Source organism: Anabrus simplex, chromosome 11 (assembly GCF_040414725.1).
Source record: "Anabrus simplex isolate iqAnaSimp1 chromosome 11, ASM4041472v1, whole genome shotgun sequence".
NCBI lineage: Eukaryota > Metazoa > Arthropoda > Insecta > Orthoptera > Tettigoniidae > Anabrus > Anabrus simplex.
The window spans coordinates 11,519,976-11,535,301 of record NC_090275.1 but is presented as its reverse complement, the minus strand read 5'-3'; the positions used below and the strand labels follow the sequence as shown (position 1 = coordinate 11,535,301).

Below are 15,326 nucleotides of genomic sequence, written 5' to 3'. Positions count from 1 at the left end.
AGTTCGTGCAGAATATTTAGCCACACCCTCCCTCTGCTTGAGTTTTTCAAAACTAAGGATTGTCACTTTCCTCGAGCTCAGTGTATTGTGAACAGAATTACAGACTCAGAGTACTATAGCATGCCCAGTTTATAATCGGTTCTAATGCTCCTTGGTATTTCTAACACCTTAAAGAGAAAATAATGGCTAATATTATTAGGAGAGTCATACATCTACATATTCATATTCTCATATCGTTTTGATGGAGGACCATATAATATTCTAGATGCAGAAGTCAAATGTAAATATCACTGCTTTCCAGAATGTTTCGTCTTAAAATGAAGAATGAAGGTTTTTTTTTAATAAGTAACCGATATTGAACATACTGAGCACACCAAGTTATTTCTAACTATTTTAGAATTGAACAATATACTAGCTTAATTGATAATTTTACTCCAAAATTCTGAGAGAAAAACTCGAGTCGAGTTCATCTGACTACCGCAAGCTACAGATTACAGACTGAGTTCTTCGGGAACACATGTACTACAAGAAAGGAAAGAAAGCCATATCTATAATCAAAGGATGCAGGAGTAGAACGTACTCCGCACACGAAATTATTCATGACTAATTTAGAATTAAATAATACACTGTCTTAATTAATAATTTCGTTCCAAGATTCTCAAAGAATCAAAGATGAGCGGGACTTGTGAAGACACGATGCGTTCGGCACCATGAGCCGAGTGACGGCGAATATAGCCGATGACGGCTCCTGAGTATCAGTCGCCAGACGGAAGTATAATTGACGGTATATTTTATATTGTTGTTGGACCTGGTTTGATGCAGCTCTCGATTCCACCCTAGCCGGTGCTCTACGTAACTGCTACATCGCTCATTTACTGTATGTTTTGTCATGTTCATCCCTTGGTCAACCCCCACTGTTCTTACCACCTGGGTGTCTGTAAAATGTCACACCTCCTTTTCTGGTCGAATTTCGCCCAATCGTTCTCTAATTATAACTCGATCCATTATCTCTTCCACCGAGCTGACTTCCAGAAACTTCTATAGCACCACATTTCAAAACCTTATATTCTCTTTCCGAGCTAGTTCCATTAGCATACAGTGCCTCACTTCACATAAAAGTGTTCCAAAACATATTTCTAATACGCCGTACTTGTCTATTTAGTCAGCAAGTTTCTTTTCTTAAGAAAGCTCTTCCTTGCTTGTGCTAGTCTGCAGTTTATGTCCTCTTTACTTCTCCTTACTTCATTTCCTACTTTAATATTTCCTTCATCAGTTAACTCCATTACTTTTATTTAGGATTTATTTATTTTCATCTTGTACTCCTTCTTCAAGACTGTGCCCATACCATTCAGCAGTTTCTCCAGATCTTGTGCAGTCTCAGATAAAGTAACAATATCATCGGCAAATCTCAGAATTTTGATTTCCTCTCCTTGGATTGTGTTACCCTTTCCAAATTCCTCTTTGATTTCCTTTACCACCTGTTCTATATAATTCTTGCTTCTCGGTATCTGATACTGATCACTTTTGACAATGTCAAATAGCTCAAAATCATAAATCATGCCTGCCAGATTGTGGCAGCAGAGTTGGCAGGAAACCCCTTAGTCTTGCAAACGATAACGGTCCCTGCACATTTCTTCTCTCTCTGACCGTTCCGTCAGTTCTGAGGATCGTGGTCTCCTAGGAGGCTATTGCAGAGTTCTCTCCATCTCTTGACGTCCTTGGCCAGACGTGCTGCACCAGCGAGGTTCATATACAAATTCGTTAAATGTTACCCCATCGTTCAATATATAATGCAACACATTTTATTTTTCGGCCAATTTCGCTTTGAAAGCACTGGAATTTTGTTTGTGGTGTCTTTGAATATTCCCGCTTCGTCTAGTGGAATTTCATTAATTTCCGATAGGTGGCAGCGCTATAATTAGCCTTCAAAATGGCGTCTGTAACGGAGGTGCGTGCCAAACAGAGAGCAGTTATTGGGTTTCTTTTGGCGGAAAACCAGGGCATCACAGATATTCATAGGTTCTTGGAGAATGTCTAGGGAGACCTGGTAGTGGTCAAAAGCACGCTGAACCTTCTCCACGACAACGAAAGGACACACACAAGTCTGCGTATCCGACAGGAGCTCACAAAACTTCAGTGGACTGTTCTTCCTCATCCACCCTACAGGCCGGATCTCCATCTGTTTAGCACTGCGTGGATGATGCGGCACGACGTTGGCTCCACACAGGCCCTCAGATTACGGTGGCGTAAGGCAGTAGCATTGAACGGTATTGTTGCAAAAGAATTGGGGAATAACATTGTGTATTTGAATCCTGAATAAAACCAACCTGCTTTTAGAAAAAATGTCTTGCATTATATAGTGATCTCCCTTCGTATTATGCTCAAATGTCGCCTCTTGCTTCAACCGTGGAACACGTTCAATTCAATTCGTCTTCGGTAATGCTTGGAAGAAGAGTTAGGTACTTGATCTATTTAGGGTCAGTAATCTGTAACGTAATCCACCTTTTAAGGGCTGGTTTTATCCCGTTTCGTGCGCTACAGAACAACATCGTGGTATCCCTTATCTCTCACACCTACATTCTTCAGTTCTGGAAAAATTTTCTTGTCAGTCTCATGTTCGCCTTGGTGTAACTGAAGTGTCCGAGCATAAATATTGTATCTTATCTGAGATTTGGAGGAATTACGGACTGGCAGGAGAAGGAGTACAAGATGAAAATGATTCGGTCCAAAACAAAAGTAATGTAGTGCAGTCAGGTGATGCAGGAAGTGGATGAATGGTGTCACTTGTACAGCAGAATAACTAGCGATGGCAGAAGTAATGAGAACATAAAATGCAGACTAGCATAAGAAAGGGAAACGTATGTTAAGAACAGAAATTTTCTCACTTCGAACATTGGTATAAGAATTATAAATAAGTTTTTGAAGACTGAAGCGTGGCATTGTATGGAAGTTAAAACTATCTCAGAAAGAAAGAAAGAGAATAGAAGCTTTTGAAATGTGGTGTTACAAAAGAATGCTGAAGGTGAGATGGGTGGGTCGAATCACGATTGAAGAGATACTGAATCCAACACCAGAACTTGTTCAGGGAAGTGTAGGTGGTAAGAACGGTAAAGGTAGGCCTAGATAAACAGATACAGTAGATATAGCAGTTACGTAGAAATGAAAAGGTTAGCAAAGTATAGGGTGACAATGAGAGCTGCATCAAGCCAGTCTGATGAGCCCCACTTCAACAACAACAACACATCAACTTTGAGGTTTTCATAAATATTAGTACCACAAATGCTTTAGAAAGTAATTCCGGTCACGAGCATCGAAAAGGGTTACATCTGACTGAGCAAGACTCCTCTCAGTTAAAGTCTTCCTACCGCACAGATTGCCCAGACTAGCAGACAATGCACCCAACACAGACGCAGTGTTGTGTCCAAGATGGCGTAACCACTTGTGTGAAGTGCCCATTTGATTAGCAGGCCATTACCACTCACTACTGCATGGGGACCTTGTTCAGTATCAGTGATTGTCCAAAAATTATCGCCAGTTTATTTTTCAGCTGTCACTGGCCGGCCAGAGATAACAACACTAGTCTATAGAGATATGATCTTCCTCTTGTCTCCGCTGTGAAGCTCTCATCCTCTCCGACATTCCGGTTGCTTTCCGCCTTAATCTTCTCATTCCACGCTCTTCACTCGACGTAGCCTTCATACTGTTTCTCTGTATGTGATTATGCACATCTTTCCTTTACTCACACATCCTCGAATTTATAATATGAAGCTTTTCAATTTTTTTCACAATTCTCAAATCATCCACGTCTGGCTGTCTCTTATACAAAGAGATCTTATTTCTTCTTAATTTTGTGGTTCGGATTTGCAAAATGTGCTCCACATGCTTAACTTCATAGCCGAGTGCTATCTCGCGAAGACTGGCGTGGTTCGAAATCGGGACTATTTCTGTGAGATTTTTGAAATGAAAAATTCACATACCTGTAAAATGTAATCTTCTTAAAATTGAAGGTCATGTGACTATAATCACGATATAAACAGTGACATAAGTCTGGAGGTTACGTGGTTATAATCACGATATAAACAATGACATAAGACTGGAGGTTACGTGGCTATAATCGCGATATCAACAGTGACATAAGTCTGGAGGTTACGTGGCTATAATCACGATATCAACAGTGACATAAGTCTGGAGGTTACGTGGTTATAATCACGATATCAACAGTGACATAAGTCTGGAGGTTACGTGGCTATAATCGCGATATCAACAGTGACATAAGTCTGGAGGTTACGTGGCTATAATCACGATATCAACAGTGACACAAGTCTGGAGGTTACGTGGTTATAATCACGATATCAACAGTGACACAAGTCTGGAGGTTACGTGGCTATAATCACGATATCAACAGTGACACAAGTCTGGAGGTTACGTGGCTATAATCACGATATCAACAGTGACACAAGTCTGGAGGTTACGTGGCTATAATCGCGATATCAACAGTGACACAAGTCTGGAGGTTACGTGGTTATAATCACGATATCAACAGTGACACAAGTCTGGAGGTTACGTGGCTATAATCACGATATCAACAGTGACATAAGTCTGGAGGTTACGTGGTTATAATCACGATATCAACAGTGACACAAGTCTGGAGGTTACGTGGCTATAATCGCGATATCAACAGTGACATAAGTCTGGAGGTTACGTGGCTATAATCACGATATCAACAGTGACATAAGTCTGGAGGTTACGTGGCTATAATCACGATATCAACAGTGACACAAGTCTGGAGGTTATGTAGCTATAATCACGATATCAACAGTGACACAAGTCTGGAGGTTACGTGGCTATAATCACGATATCAACAGTGACATAAGTCTGGAGGTTACGTGGCTATAATCACGATATCAACAGTGACACAAGTCTGGAGGTTACGTGGCTATAATCACGATATCAACAGGGGCATACGTTTGGAGGTTATGTAGCTATAATCACGATATCAACAGTGACATAAGTCTGGAGGTTACGTGGCTATAATCACGATATCAACAGTGACACAAGTCTGGAGGTTACGTGGCTATAATCACGATATAAACAATGACATAAGACTGGTGGTTACGTGGCTATAATCACGATATCAACAGTGACACAAGTCTGGAGGTTATGTAGCTATAATCACGATATCAACAGTGACACAAGTCTGGAGGTTACGTGGCTATAATCACGATATCAACAGTGACACAAGTCTGGAGGTTACGTGGCTATAATCACGATATCAACAGGGGCATACGTTTGGAGGTTATGTAGCTATAATTACGGTATCAACTGTCTCTGATTTCTCTTACTAGTCATTTTACTAGTGGCGGTTTGAGGAACTGAAGTTTATGTTTTTCGTGTGAACTACGATGTTCAGTTCTTCTGTTCCAGGTAAACACGGGTTATCTCTTGAGGCCAATAAGTGGATCAGCATCTGTTCCAATAAGAGCAATACAAGGTGGCTTTCTTAAAGTTAATCTGGTGAGCTTTATCGGGCGGCAAGCCCATCAATCTGGACGTGACAAATGGCAGAGATAAACCAGCAGCGATATTCGCAGAACTGGCGTATTTTGTTTAACACTCCCATAACTTGTGGAACTTCTCCGAACAAGGCGGAGCAAGTTCTCGTCCCATGTACGTCGTCGGAAATTTCCTACCATTCAGAGGGGCAAAGAAGTGTTTCAATATGTTGTTACACCTACCCTTCTCAGCAATGTCGTCCTTTAAATCACTTCGACACCCATTGGCTTATATTTTAAGTTGTCGACGTTATTACCATAGTAGCTATAGTTTAACTGTATTACAATAAACTTAGAAATATTCGTTACTTTGCACTGCATACACGTTTTGAATTAGCTGCCAAAGGTGAAGTAACAAACTGGCGAACACGCTGTTTCCGCTTTCTGAATTTCAAATTCACCCTATAACATTGCAGGTGAATGTGGGTAGATCGCCAGCAGCAAGTAGAGATGAGAGATGAGAGTAAGAGGACAGAATATGCTCTATCCATCTATACGCAAACACAATTATTTATTTATTTATTTATTTATTTATTTATTTATTTATTTATTTATTTATTTATTTATTTATTTATTTATTTATTTATTTATTTATTTATTTATTTATTTATTTATTTATTTATTTATTTATTTACTTTCAACACGTTCCTTTTTCAGCATTCCTCCAACCATTCAGTGGTGATACAACGTGAAAGGTGTAGCGTAAAATAATGGTTTTTCATACAGTGATCTACTTTCGAAAATTGTTGGTATTTCTCACTCGCTAGAACTGGAGTGGGGTGAGGGAAATACATATATATATATATATATATATTACTTTCATCATAAACCAATATGAATTATGTGGCTGCATTTTTTATTAAACCATTTGCATCATTTTAATTCAATTAACGAGTTGTAGATTGAATAATGCTGATATAAATAATTAAAAACGACTTTGCAGGTTTATCCGTCGCGTCCTACCTACCAGCTGAATTTGAAGTGTGTGGTCTTGTGGCACCGACACGATAAATACCGCTTGTCTATGGCTGCACCACGGTAGAAGTCTTCTAACACTGAGTTACGTCCCACTAACTACTTTTAGGATTTTCGCAGACGCCGGGTGCCCAAATTTTGTGCCGCAGGAGTTATTTAACGTGCCAGTAAATCTATCGACACGAGGCTGCGTATTTGTGCACCTTCAAATATCAACAGAATATCGAACCTGCCAGGTTGGGGTTAGAAGGCCAGCGCGTCAACCGTCTGAGCCACTTAGTTCAGCAGATATGGAGATTTTCCCCCTTCTTTAACCATGTCATCTTGTTTAAACCATCCTGACAGCAAAAATCCGTCGCGACAAACACGTAAGCCATCAACTAAAGACAACAGACAAACTTTCCGACACAGCTATCACATATTTCCAATAGATCACAAATTACAAAGGAAGGAACACTTTCACCAAAACATTGCTCAGAATGTATCAAGAATCGTGTTTCTGTATCGGTCGTGCCCTCTGTAACAAGGAAAACGATTTAATGAAAATCGGTATATAAAGTCAGGAAATAAGGAACTATGTACAATCTAGGCTATAAATAATTCTTATTCACGCTGGATGAAATTGTAGTTTAGCGGAAGGTGCGTAAAATGTATTTTCTAAATGCCTATGGCATAGGTCTCATCGAAAAGTATTACATAACAAAAGTTATCTATACTAATATATAAAGAGCTAAAGTTTGTTTATATGTAATGGCTAATCTCAGGAACTACAGGACCGATCCGAAAAATTATTTTACTAATGACGGTATTCATTATTCCTGAGGGACATGGGCTATATTTTATTTTCAAAACAATTCGTGGGGGTGGGGGGCGGCGATATAAATATAATAGTCTACTATAGGAGAAATATCGAATATGTCCTGCAAGGACGAGACAAAGCTCAATGTAAGCCCCTTGACGCAAAGCGGTAAGCCGTACGGGCCCTAAAACTAACCGTCGGAGATATTCTCACCACACTACCCCTACTCTAGGAATCGGATAAAGAAATGAACTGCCGTAACCATGGCAATATCAGCTCCAGTATCCTTACAGCAGTGAGATTGTCTACAGTATATCACAAAAACCTAACGTGTTACAGACATGAAAATTGGTATTTGGAATCTCCTTTAAACATAAAAGAACACAAATTTTTGTTTTCAGAAAATCCATTTAAGATGTGAGGGTGGAGGGGGTGGAAAAAAGTGAGGAAGGAGTTGAATTCTTTATATGATGATACATATATCTCAGAAACTGAAGATGTTACAGACGTTAACATTGGTACTAGGAATCTCCTTTAAAAATTAATGAACACACATTTTTTTGGAAAATCCACTTAAGGGGTGAAAAGAATAAAAAAGGGTGAATTTTTAAAATGAGTGTCATCTTCTACCACTTTTCACACACCTGTCGGGTCGCGGGTTCGAACTGTGTCACACATGTGCATTTGACCCTGTTTACGGCTGGATGCCCTTCCTGACGCCAACTCTATGTGTAGCAATGTTATTACTTTTGCGTGTTCCGCTTGTGGTTGGTAATGTGGTATGTTCAGTGAATATGAAGAGGAGAGTGTTGGGACAAACACAAACAACCTGTTCCCGAGTCAGAAGAATTAATCATACGCGATTAAAACCTCGACCCAGCCCGGAATCGAACCCGGAAACCTGTGAACCGAAGGCCTCAATGCTGACCACTCAGACAAGGAGTGGGGCAGTTTAAAAAAAGAGTATATCTCATAAACTTAACATGTTACAAACATGAAAACTGGTATTTGTAATCTCCTTTAAAAATAAAAAATAAAACGTACTTTTTGTTTTCGAAAAATCAACTTAAGCTGGAGACCGAAAATAAGTGAAGAAGTTGAATTCTCCTTAAAGGATACTTATCTCTCAAAAAATAATATGTTAAAGACGTGAAAATCGGTATTTGGAATCTCCTTTAGAAATAAAGAAACCGTCTTTTTTCGACTTAAAAGAGGACTGTTTCTCACATGTAGACTTCCACAGATTTAGCTTTGCCAGTAGCCCGGTCATCTTAGACCTAAACGTGGGTTACAAAAGCTTTCTGGGGTAAATGAAATGCAATTTTTCGGTGAGTTTGTATGTCTTAGTGCAGTACCGAGGAGCAATTATTTTTGATCAAATTACGAAATCCTCGCGAGCGAAGTCGTGGGTAACGGCTGCTAGATAATAAAGACAAGACGGAGTCAGTAGATGCTGAGTCGAAAGAAAACTAAATATCAAGACATTCAATACTGCAAACTCATAAAACTGATCAACAATGACATTACATTGACCATTTTTGCGATTTGTGGCTCGATCACTGCTGCGTCCCGAGTTAAACAGCCTGGGGAGATGAATTGTCCCATCAACGGCAGCTTCTACTGTTAACTACGCTTTCATTCTTTTGACGACGTGTTTATCTATCTTTTTGTATGTCTTAGTATGTTTCTAGAGTTCAAGTTGAATAAAATCCATTATTGCACTTCAAAAGAATTACCTTATTCAATTTTATTACATTTGAATCTATTTTTTCAAAAATCATTTTATAAGAAAATAAGGTGCGGCGAATATTAGACCCACTGCTTATTTTAAATTTATAATAATTTTCCCCATCATTACTTTTTTAAATAATAGTCGGTGGGTAAATTTTACTTTTTTTTTTTTTTTTTTACAATTCGCTTTACGTCCTACCAACACAGATAGGTCTTATAAAGACGATTGGATAGGAAATTGGTGGTGGTGGTTATTGTTTTAAGAGGAAGTACAACTAGGCAACCATCCTCTATATAACACTGAACGGAGAGTAAAAAAAAATGGAAGGGATCCGACACTTCGAAAAATGAAGATATCGGCCAAAGAAAGACCTGGGCCACGAAGGGCGTGAAAATGAAAGACTCCCTAGGCCTCGGAACCTAATACCGGGGGTCGGAAAAGAACAAGAGTTGACCAAGAGAGATCGCATAGGATAGATGAAAGAGAAGAACCTGGCACAAGTAAGTGGAAACAATGCCAGGACTCAGCTGAGGGCTCCATGGTCGCCGCTGGGGCCCCTTTTAGTCGCCTCTTACGACAGGCAGGGAACACCGTGTGTATTGTTCTACCGCCCGCCCCAGCATTTCTCGGGTATGAACATGGAAAACCGTCTTCAGAACTGCCGACAGTGGAGTTCGAACTCACTATCTCCCGAAATCAATTGTAAATTATAATCTATTTCATTTTGTTTAATCTCATACCATCAGGCTAGGGCCCTTTAAACAACAACCATCATCAACATCTGGACACAGTCTTCCAGTGAGCGTCCAACTTCCGCTCGTTAACTTCTTATCACTTTCCTCTGCCTCCTGAAACGCGCGCCCTCTTCCGTAACGTCATTTCAGCGGAATATGGCATTCGTACAATTAACAAGATGAACACTCATCCGACTTCCACTGAATTAAGCAATTACTCACTGGGTATTATCTCTACAACGTCAGAATTTGTACGAAAAGGAATTACTCGTTAAGAGAAATGTTGATAAGGATATCAGTCTGCACGTCGCCACGAACATTGCTAGCAACATGTGGTCGCCAGCCCTAAATGCAGATCACTGCTGATTCACAGACTGAAAATCTTTTTGATTACATTACACATCAGACTACCATAAACAATACTAGTTTTTTCTTTCTTTGCTAGTTGCTTTACGTCGCACCGACACAAATAGGTCTTATGGCGACCATGGGACAGAGAAGAGCTAGGAGTGGGAAGGAAGCGGCCGTGGCCTTAATTAAGGTACAGCCCCAGCATTTGCCTGGTGTGAAAAGCTGCCGGAACAGTACTAGCATCCAGTAAAGTTATCTAATAGAATTATTTGCCAAGTAGGCTACAAAAAGGCAAACTTTAGCGAATGAATCCAGGATGGGTGCACCTAAGTTCTTTGTGTTCCTGTTGCATAAAATGTATTTATCTTAGTAAGCGATTTATGGAACTGTGAAGGTAGTTCTCGAAACCTAAAGGAAGACTTCCGTTTAGTAAAAGCTCTGTAAATTATGCACGCAATTTAAAAATAAAATAACATGTTATATCTAGTCAATTTTCTTCTTAGTCCTGGCGCATTTCACATAAACGAAGATGGTTACCAAATGTTACTTCCTCTTAAGACAACAATCTCCACCGTCATTTAAAATGATGGACGTTTCTATGCAACGATATAATGAAACCTGTGGCCTGTTCACAAAAGAACTTTGCAACTTTTCACTTTGCACTTTTAAGTTCACGTTTTGTTCCACCATCACTTTTCAGATTTAGTTTGCAAAGTGAAGAGTTTGAAAACTTTTTACTTTTCAAGCCTGTCATGTTCCTCCATTGGTACAGAAATGCAAAGAGCAAAGAAAAGAAGTGAACAATTTTCATAAATCTTGCAAAGAAATGATTCTCTTTTCATCTGTTCATTAACAGGTATGCACACTAGTTTCTCGGCGTGTAATTTTGTTTAGTGATATCAACATGTTGCGAGGAGAGCTTGTGTTATCATCAACTGAGGACAGTGATGAAGAATCCAACAAGACAGGATTAATTTTCATAACCTCACTTGAACGGAATTTCGCGAGTGTTTTCGTATTACACCAACACAGGCTGACTATATTCTTGAAATGCTCCACTACAAGAAGAAGTCAATCCCTTTCCGAAAAAGATCACATTCTTATATGTTTACATTGGTTGGCAAATGGTGCACAGCTGCACGGTCTACAGCAATACCTGGAACATCAGAATCAATTATTTGCAAAACTATTACCAAAGTCGTAGATGTTATAGTAAAATTTAATATTTCCTAACATAGTACGTTGGCCTGATAATCCTCATAATATAGTGAAGGGTGAATTTCCTACTGTGTGTGGATGTGTTGACGGTACTCTCGTAAAAATTGATGCTTGCCATCATTTGAGAGGTTATTTTTAAAGTTGCCAAAAAGGATGTCCCGTTTCTTCTTGACAACTCCTAGCACAGCCAGCTTCTTGTAATTATATTTCTTTGTGATGATCTAAACTTAAAAATACCGGCATCACAATTATACTGTCAAGTTCGCCGCGAAAAGTAAAGCATTAAAATCATGGAGTATTATACAGTTTGCCCATGGAATAAACTTGATCGGATCACTCATTCGCAAAGACTCTTCACTTTACGAAGAAATTGAAAAGTAAAACCTAGATCATGGTGGAACAGAAAGACTTTGCACTTTGCAAGAATTGAAAAGTGGAAAGTACAAAGTTGGAAAGTTCGTTCGTGGAACTGGTCCCAGTTTGCGATGCACACTTACGACGTGGTGATGGTTGTTGTTGTTTTAAGGAGAAGTACAACTTGGAAACCATTCTCTATTAACATTAATCAGAGAGAAAGATGGAAAGGGTCCGGCGAAAGAAAGACGAGGACGCCCCAGGCCTCGTGTTGGGGTCGACCAACAGAGGTCGGAGCTTGGCACAAGTAAGTGGAACCAATGCCAGGACTCACCTAAGGGCCCCGTGGTCGCCTCTTATGACAGGCTGGGGATACCGTGAGTGTTTTTCTACCGCCCCCGGCCACAGGGGGAGCGCACTTGGTGCATGTAAATTCTGTACGTGGAGTGAGGATGAGAAGTACCGTTGTTGTTTTCAGCATCTTTGTGGGTCACGTCAAGAGCTTCACACAGACAACATGTCAATAAGTACGTCATTAGTCTTCTTCAGACTGTCTTCACTACTGAAACATGTTTACAGAGATCTGCATCGGGAAACACATTCCGTATAATGGATATTTGTGAGACTACCAAGTCTGAACGACCCGATGCATCTAGATTACGTTTCACAAACAATTAGAGTATGGTCTGGGATAACATGTAGCTGTTACTTAAGGGGGCAATGCAGCGAAAGAATCCTGGGACCACTAGAAGAGAATACGCTGCCTAAATCATTAATTTGTTGAAAACAGCCTCCAAGTGAGCTTAGAACTCAGTCTAGTACCAAAAAAATGTCTTTCAAGAAATGAAATTCAAACTGATAACGATATTTGCTTCTAACGAATCGTTTTCTGGAGACATATGTATGGATTTTGGAGACGACAAGTGAAGGATTCAGTGCGTCGAAAGCGAGAAACTGGCTCTGGGCCTCGGAAACTACGAGAAATAATCGGTTCCCTACAGTGTGATGAGGTGAGGCTCTTTGATAAAAGAGCCTTCTATATGTCCCTCAGTCATAGCCATCCATAAGTACTTCACATCACAGCCTGCAAGTTCACATCGACATCTGTACTCTAACGCCCCTCTTTGATAATATGTCTCTTAGTCATCGCCATCCATCAATACTTCACATCACAGCCTGCAAGGTTACTAGGTAACATCGCCATAAGACATATGGCGGTTGGCTCTCACTATTGTAACGGCTGCAGGATTTTGAGGGTTTTGTAGACTTACTTATTAGAAACACAAGACGCAAGAAACATCAGTGCGATTCCAATGTTGTTCATGATCACTTTCTTCAATCACGTCCAATTGTGTAATTTTCAAATCTGCTGCCTCTGTGGATCAGCGGTAGAGTGTCGGCCTCCGGATCCCAAGATAGCGGGTTCAAACCCGGCAGAGGTAGTCGGATTTTTGAAGGGCGGAAAAAAGTCCATTCGACACTCCATGTCGTACGATTTCGGCATGTAAAAAATCTCTGGTGACACATTTGGTGTGTACCCGACAAAATTCATTAAATCTCAGCCATAGATGCTCAAGAGAGTTTCGGTTTACTCGGTCTGCCATCTAGTGGGGGCCTAGAGTAAAACGGAACGTCGAAATTGACGAGCAGACAGCCAGATGGCGTCAAATTGAAATGTCTGCACACGGTAGCTGAGGCCATACGATTATTATTATATTATTATTATTTTCAAATCCACTCCACCTTTCTTGTCTTCTAACAAAGTCGCACTTGATATAGATGCACCTTCATTTACTTGTAAACTAGCTATTAACCGCAGCTTCGCTTGCGTGGATTTCATAATTTGATAAAAGCAACCGTTTCTCGGTACTGCACTAACACATTATCTCAAAATCCCGAAAATATAAGAAAATCACCGAAAAAATTTCATTTACCCCAGAACCTCTCTGTAAGCCACGTTTGTTGTATTGGCTTCTGGGGGTAACTGTCAGAGCTGACTGTGGAACATGTGAGAAACAGTCCTCTCTCAAGTCGAAAACAATAAGATACGCGTTTCTTTATTTTTAAAGGAGATTCCAAATACCAATTGTCACGTCTGCAAGATCTTCAGTTTTTGAGATATACTGTACTCATTTTAAAAATTTACCCCCTTAAGTGGATTTTCCGAATACAATAAACGTGTTTCTTCATTTTTGAAGGTCATTGCAAATGCCAGTTTTAATATCTGTAACATCATCTGTTTTTGATATAAAAGTATCCTCATACAAAGAATTCAACCCCTTTTTCGGTCCTTTTCACCCCTAAAAGGGATTGTCCGAAAACAATAAATAAATGTTTCTTTATTTTTAAAGGAGATTCAGAATACCCATCTTCACGACTGTAATATATTCGGTTTTTATATATAAATATCCCAATTAAAGGATTAAACCCTATTTTCAGTCCCTTTCACACCTCCTTAAGTGAATTTTCCAAAAACCTGAAGTTATATGTTTCTTTATTTTGAAAATAGATTCCAAATACCAGTTTTTATTACTGTAACTTGTTGCGTTTTTGAGATATACTCATTTGAAGAAATCATCGCATTTTCACTTCTTTTAACTGCCTTAAGTGGATTTTCCAAAAGCAAAACTATGCGTATTTCTAAAAGTGTTTCCAAATACCCATTTTTACGTCTGTAACATCTTAATTTATGAGATATACTCATTTTTAAAATGCACCTCCATTTTTTTCACTTCTCTTCACCCCCAGCCCCTCCTCGGAAGTGCACTTTCCAAAAATAAAAAGTATGCGTTTCTTTATTTTTAAGGAAGATTCCGTGTACCAATTTTCACGTCTGTAACATCTTCGGTTTTTTTTAGATATAACTCTCCTCATAAAAGGGATTCAACCCCTTTTTCCGATACAATAAAATATGTGTTTCTTTATTTTTAAAGGAGACTCTAAATGCAAATGTTCACATCTTCGAACTGTTCAGTTTATGAGATGTACTCGTTTGCCCGTCATACTTCTAGCTGTATTTCTTAGTGAGACTGACGATTTGTGTTACGAACTTATTTTATACTACAATATTATTTTTACACTCGAATGCACTATCAATGAATATCTAGTCATAACAACAAACAATTTCCACTATTGACTGTTGATTACGGTAAATTATTTTGATAACCTCTGGAAGTAAGATATCAAGCATACAAAATCTCCAATCGGATCTTTTCTTCCGGACGATGAGCAGTTCAAGAATCATCACTGGAGAAACCGTATGATGATCCATATCCAGTGTTCCAAACCTTAATCATCACGTGAACATTTAAATTGATCGTTGTGAAGCCTGACTACTTACTAACTAACGGAAGTGGACATCACTTGGAAACACCAGATCCTCAGACGAACTCCCATGCGTAGAACTGTCCCTTTCCCTTCTCGATATTTGGAAGTTCTGAAGGGGGATCGGCGTGATAGAATACAGGAGAAGGTAATAAAGAAGCGTTCGTGATAGTCGATAACGTAAGCGTGAAAATTCCACCATTCTGGGCCCAGAAGTCGGAAATATGGTTTGCACAAGCTGAAGCTCAGTTTACGATCTCGGGAATCACTTCGGAGATGACACAATT

The 15,326-nt window shown here is 39.5% G+C and overlaps 1 protein-coding gene across 1 annotated transcript in view; it reads right to left on the bottom strand.

The window, feature by feature from the left end:
• Ork1 (open rectifier K[+] channel 1) overlaps window positions 1-15,326 on the bottom strand; it is a 223,157-nt gene that overhangs the window by 187,333 nt on the left and 20,498 nt on the right. The gene's annotated exons all lie outside the window — the stretch shown is intronic.